General features: G+C 37.4%; 1 protein-coding gene across 1 annotated transcript in view; it reads right to left on the bottom strand.

Annotated features, from left to right (window-relative positions):
* Positions 1-5,222, bottom strand: part of EYA1 (EYA transcriptional coactivator and phosphatase 1) — a 159,307-nt gene extending 154,085 nt beyond the window's left edge. The window contains exon 1 of the mRNA XM_019925191.3: positions 4,925-5,222. The gene's annotated coding sequence lies outside the window, so the exon portion shown is untranslated. The remainder of the gene's footprint in view (positions 1-4,924) is intronic.
* Between the last annotated feature and the right edge of the window lie 778 nt (positions 5,223-6,000).

Raw genomic sequence — 6,000 nt, forward strand, 5'->3', positions numbered from 1 at the left:
AGCCAAATGACGGGATAGTGATTCATCACTGGCCTATGACAGCTGCAAACGGGATTACCCCTCCCCCAATCAACATGCAAAGCAGCCTTATTCAGGCAGCTTGGACAAGGTGCTTGGAAAAAAAAAATAGCTATTAGCAAAATGAGTGTGGTTCACAGCAGTAGTTCAAGCATTAACCCTCCAGCATCCTCAGAAGATCTTTCATCTTCTGCTATCACCAGCTGAAATAGAGTTCCCACCCATGCCTTTGACACCTGACAGTTCTTATCCTTATCGGGATGGTTTTCTCCTATATTTACTATTGAACATTCACCAAAACGGCTTCTCGGCCACTTTTCAGGCAGTGCCGGACTCAACGAGAAATAGCAAAGGCAAGTTCTCCTCCCCAAAGTCCCATCGTGGAGCAATGTGCTCATGTACCCCAGCAAATTGAAAATTCAGTGAATGTTTAAATTCAGGGAAATCCATCACTGCCTGGTGAAATAGCAAAAGCCGTTCGCTTTTGGTTTAATTTTCCCCATTTTAAACCAGGAGAGAGAATGGATAGTTGAATAATCAATTCAGTGTCTCAGCTGGCCAGAGTTCTGGTCTCTTTTGTCTCCAGATGAATCTGTATTTGGCATTTCACTGAACAGCTAACTTAGCTTGCAGGCTTTGCTAGTCACTGCCCTTCGTCCAGAGACAGCAAAACTGCCAGCAGGTGATAAGCTCAGGTGAGGGTGGGCTGCTGGCCCACAAGCTCAGGCTAACGCCTGCCTCGGAGGTAAAGGGAATTCTGCATAACGTTTAAAATGACTCAGAATTCCAAATCTTTGATGTGTATTTTCATTCAACCGGAACAGACATCAATTAGGGTTACAGAACAAAGATGAAAAAACTGAAGCATCTCAAATGGCATTAAAGTTATCCAGCCAAGCATCTTCTGTTGAGTCCTGTTATTTTTTAATTATGATTTATGAAATTAAAAAGTACTACCTTTTTGGCAAGAATAAAGCATCGTTAAAGTCTAAATATCTTGGTATAATGTTACACGAAATTTCTAGGTATACTTTTCTAAAATATGTGCAGGATGAAAAATAATTTTAAAGAGATGCCTGAGTACTCAATAAAAGTTTCATTTTAATGCCTACAGATAGGTCACTTTGTGATAACTGGCTTCTGATTTTTTTTTGAAATTAATGTTCTCACACAAGATGAAATGTTTTCCTTTAGAAACTGCAGCGATATACCTCAAGGATAAATTTCCTTTTTTTTCTCTTTTTTTCCACTTTTATACACCTGGAATAAATTATAGGTGAGAACTAACTTAATTTTAAGAACTCTCTTGGCTTAATTATGTGAAAGAGTTTGTAAAACATACTTTGTTACATATTAAAATACATTCCTATTTTAACCTTGGCTAGATAGTATCATCTTAAAAACCTAATTTTAGTTTCCTTGTATACTTTGAAAGTTTGATTATATTTATATTTGAGGTTTAACCTATCCTATTTAATTGCAAAGTCAATCTGTTAATTAAAAAAATGAACTTCAAAATAAGAATCATTCTAACACGCTTTCTCACTGAAAAAAATGCATTTTCACAACAACGTACTTTTTTTTTTAGGCTGGCTGGACTCAGTCTCTACTGTACTTCGTACACTACAATTTTTGAACCCGTATCCATGATCTTCATTTCATTAAGTATACATCAGATATATTCTTTTGTGTCTCAAGGATTAGTTAAACCATGTGTTGTGTGTTACTGTTTTTAAAAATGACTCTTTAATCAAAATAACTTTAAAACAACTAATCCTCACTTAGGCTGGTCAGCTGAATCCACATCGTGGTCCAGGAAAAATAAATCTACTCTCAAGAATGCGAATGCAGACAACAATTAGACACAGATGTGAGCAAAATTAGTTACAGTTTACAAAATGCTACACTTCACATGCTTTTAGTTTTTTATGTGTAGTACAAGATTACAGTGCAGTAAGAAAACATACTCTTGTAATGACTTATCTAAAAAGAACACCTATTTCTGATTGGCGTTAGTTTTCTCTTATGTTTGCCAATATCTCTGGAAGGTTCTAGGTTTTCAAGGTCTGAAAACATAATGTGCTGCAAAAATAATTAATTAGGCGCCTTTCCATTCAAAGAGAAAACAAAATATTTCATGGTTTTCAGAAAAATGCTGTTAGGCATTCAGTAAGCTCATATTCTCTGCCTTACATCCATAAACCTAGTATGTTTCTTGTCTCCTCCTAATCTGGTATTTTTAATTCAAATGCTCCTAGGAGTGCAAAAATATTTCCCATAACATTATAAATGGTCATCTTAGATTACAATGAAGTCATTTCACTTTAATGCTTTTTAAAACTCTTTGTAGAGAATACCCAGTGTAGCGTACTGACAGAGTTGTGAAAATACAGAGAAAAAGAGAGAGCAGAACTTCTTAGAATTTCAATTCAAGGATCCGCAACTAGTAACTTTGACTTCTGATTAGTTAATGAGGTCTTTTAAGTTTGCCTTTTTTCTAATTAAATTTCTAATTCTTCACAGATGTAACTTTTGTTGATGTTCAATTTGTCTCTCTCATTTTGTTAAACCTCACATAGTACTTCGCCAATCCATTGAATAGCCACATTAAATCTGTTAATACCATGCTCTTCAACCCCAGAAATTATTTCCAGAAGGCAAACTTGCTTTGAGAGATCATCAAACAAGACTTAAGGTACACATTTTATCACATTTTTCCCTACCACAGAGCTCAGGATGCAGAGCAAACTTCATGACTTTTGCACTGTTTATTATACTTTGCTAAATTACAAATCAAAAGCATCTGACAGAAGATCATGTATGAAGCCAAAAAGTTAATAATGTTCTGTGAAAAGTAAACTGTAAATGGAAAGGGATTCTAAATCTCAGCAGCAGAGAGCAAATAAAATGTAGGTACTTGTTTAAATTATGGGTTTTCCATTGGCTTTTTTGCTTGCTAGAAGCAATTTTTATAAAATGACTATAATTTTAAACTTTTTTTTCAAACTCAAAAGAAATTTTCAAAGTGAAAGTACTGAACTTATCTAAATAAATAGAGTTGGCAGGCGAGCTAGTTTTGCCCAACCACAGATCAACCTGAGTACTCCCAAATTTGAAAGACAATGGCAATTTTCTAATCAGAGTGTATTTTATAGGAAAGAAAATGTGCCTTAGGCAGAAGGCTGCTTTTAAATCACAATATATCCTTGCTAAAATGTTCCTCAATCAACATTTCCAACGATGGTGTCAGTGATGTAATAAAAATCTAAACCTAAAATTAAAATGAACTTCCAGGAAGAGGTAGATGTCGTTTCAGTGTTAACACTTACCTCCTTATTTATCAGACTCCACAAAATGAATTCTTTAATACCCTTACTGATTTTAAACGTAATAGACTGTATCACTTTTTAAAGTATCTTGTTTAAAGCAAATGACAAAATAGAGTCCCCAGGAAAACAAAAACAAGTATGTGAAGGACACTGATTCTACCTATAGACTTGACGGATTGCTTTCAAAATTAGCATTTATTTAAGATGTTGAATGTAATACTTTCGATAGCTGATGAAATGGAAGGGGCTTTATTCTCACTGAGAGTGTTTTTTTCCCCAAGGTATTCTTACAAAATAAATTTTCGAATTCAAGAGGAAATTTTCTTTTGAGAAAATCATTTATTATGTCTACCAAACTCCCAGAGCTGTTGACTTCCCTTTGGCATTCTGAAACTGAACAGTGGCTCAGTTAGGCTGCTCTGTCTGTCACCGCGAAGAATTTTCAGGATTGAAAATCCATGGCTGTTTGCTCACTTACTGAACACTTTGGGCCTTAGGAGAACTCAAGCAGCGAGAAAGTCAAATATCAAATATTTGATAATGCAAAAAAGCATGACTATTCGTGTGTGCATGTCTTCAAATCCCAAACGGTGGGCGAAAAGACTCACACGCTTAAATAAAACCTACTAGGAGAGACACATCAAGAAAACAACCCCCAGCCTATAAAACTACACTATGTGCTTAACTAGCGACTTTTTGTATCCCTTGTCATTTTAAGAAATGAAACATAAAAACACTTGTCTACATTCAGTGACAGCTCTGAATTTACTGAATTCGTGCAAAAGCTGTGCTTAAATGTTTCAAAAACTCCTCCCAAGAAATATAACCCCATGAGTCATTAGCAATTCATATACTGATTTTGAATGACAAATATTTTAAGTGGTAATTCAAAAGTTTAAGAACCTTGTTTTTAATTTCAAGGTCCATTCAAGTCCTGTTAAATGTCAATAAGTGAGAAATATATTAATTTGGCAAATGTTTATTATTTCACCTTTTGAAGATGAGCCCTTTAATATAATGTTTGGGAAATTTGTTTATTGAAATGAAAGGATTTCCTTCCTTAAAAAGTGGTTTCAATTTATTTTTGTTATCTGTTGTCCTTTGAAAATGTTAATTCCTTCCTCCTTTTCTCCAATCCCACTAAAATGTATAGGAAAAGTTATCTGTGTGTTGCAATGGATATAGACAGATACCGCTTTAATCAATATCACACAGTAATAGTTGAGGTTTGTGCAGAAAAGAGATATGAAGTGATCTCCCTACAAGAATATAGCCATGCAATATACTTATTTACATAGAGCACAACAAAAGTCATCGTTAACAATTAATTTCTAATTACCTCTTAATGATTCTAATCGCTCAGCTAATTTGGGGGTTAAAACTTATACTTTTACGATGGAACCCAGTGGCCCATAAAGCACTGGGTACAAAGTGTCATAATCTTCCCCACGCCCTAATGTTTTTCTTTTAAAACAAATCAAAACAATAACTCAAAGCGCTCTTGTTATCTTCGGCTTTGCCCACAGGACAGCTGTTGTCATTCAGAACAGTTTTTCAAACAGTCAGCTTGTACTTACAGCGCTTACATCTGCTGCATCCACCAGTTTCCTGGGCTCCTTCGAATTTTCTGGTTTAGCAAACCTCCATTCCTGACATAGTTTTGCTCCTGGATAAGGACGCGGGAGGGCTCTTAGGGGCTCTCGGCGGAGCCCGGCGCTTCGGGAAGCGGAGCGCGTCCGCGGGGGGAAGCGGGGCCGCGAGGACCGCCGCCTGGGCGCCGCTGCAGGCTCGGGCTGCCGAGCGACTGAGCGCACACGCTGGCCCCGGCGAGAAAACCGCCACACTGGACGGCAACAGGAAGGCTCAGAGTCGGAAGTGGCACTGGAGAGTTTCTACCTCGCCCCAAACTCGCAGCCATCAGCTCCCACCGTTCTGTTTAGTCACCGCTTTGAGCCCCGCGCTCTTTCCCTCTAAACAGCAGCAGCTGATAGCATCTGAGAAGCCCAGACAAAGAAACAGCACCATCTCATCCCTCGATTTGTTGGCGCAGCCTTGTAGGTCTGCCCGTGGAGCCTCGGGGCTTTTTTTGTTTTTGCAACGCAAACCACAGCTATTCTCTTGTCCTATCCTTATTGGTTTAAATGCAACAATTGAGAGGAGCACTGCTCTCTCTGACTCAACCTTGCTGCTCCGAAAAAATTTATTATGTAAATGAACGCGCCCCATGCTATCTGAATAAACAGCTGTGTGAGAATCGCTTCTCAGAGACACTGTCAACACACATCTCTTGCTACAGCAGCTACCAATTACGAGCTTTGGGGAGTAGTTACACGTTATCTTTCATACTTTTCCAAAACTTGTTTTCAGGCCCTGAAACTTAGGGAATCGATACTTCCCCCCCCTAAAAAATTTTTTTTTCCGAATGTAACAACTAACAGGTCTGGGGAAAATGAAAATTAGAATGGCCATTTCCATATTAAGTAAGCAGAGGGAGAGAAAAAGCAAACGTGTAAGCTATTATCAGTTTAACAATGAAAGCCTGAATGTTAATTATGCAGTGATTTCTAGAATGGCAAGTTTTACAGGAGCAATTCTTTTGGATATGAACCAGATAATATTTCAGTGTTGATATTTTAAAATGATTTGGGGGGAA

The sequence above is a fragment of the Tursiops truncatus genome, chromosome 17 (assembly GCF_011762595.2).
Source record: "Tursiops truncatus isolate mTurTru1 chromosome 17, mTurTru1.mat.Y, whole genome shotgun sequence".
Classification (NCBI taxonomy): domain Eukaryota; kingdom Metazoa; phylum Chordata; class Mammalia; order Artiodactyla; family Delphinidae; genus Tursiops; species Tursiops truncatus.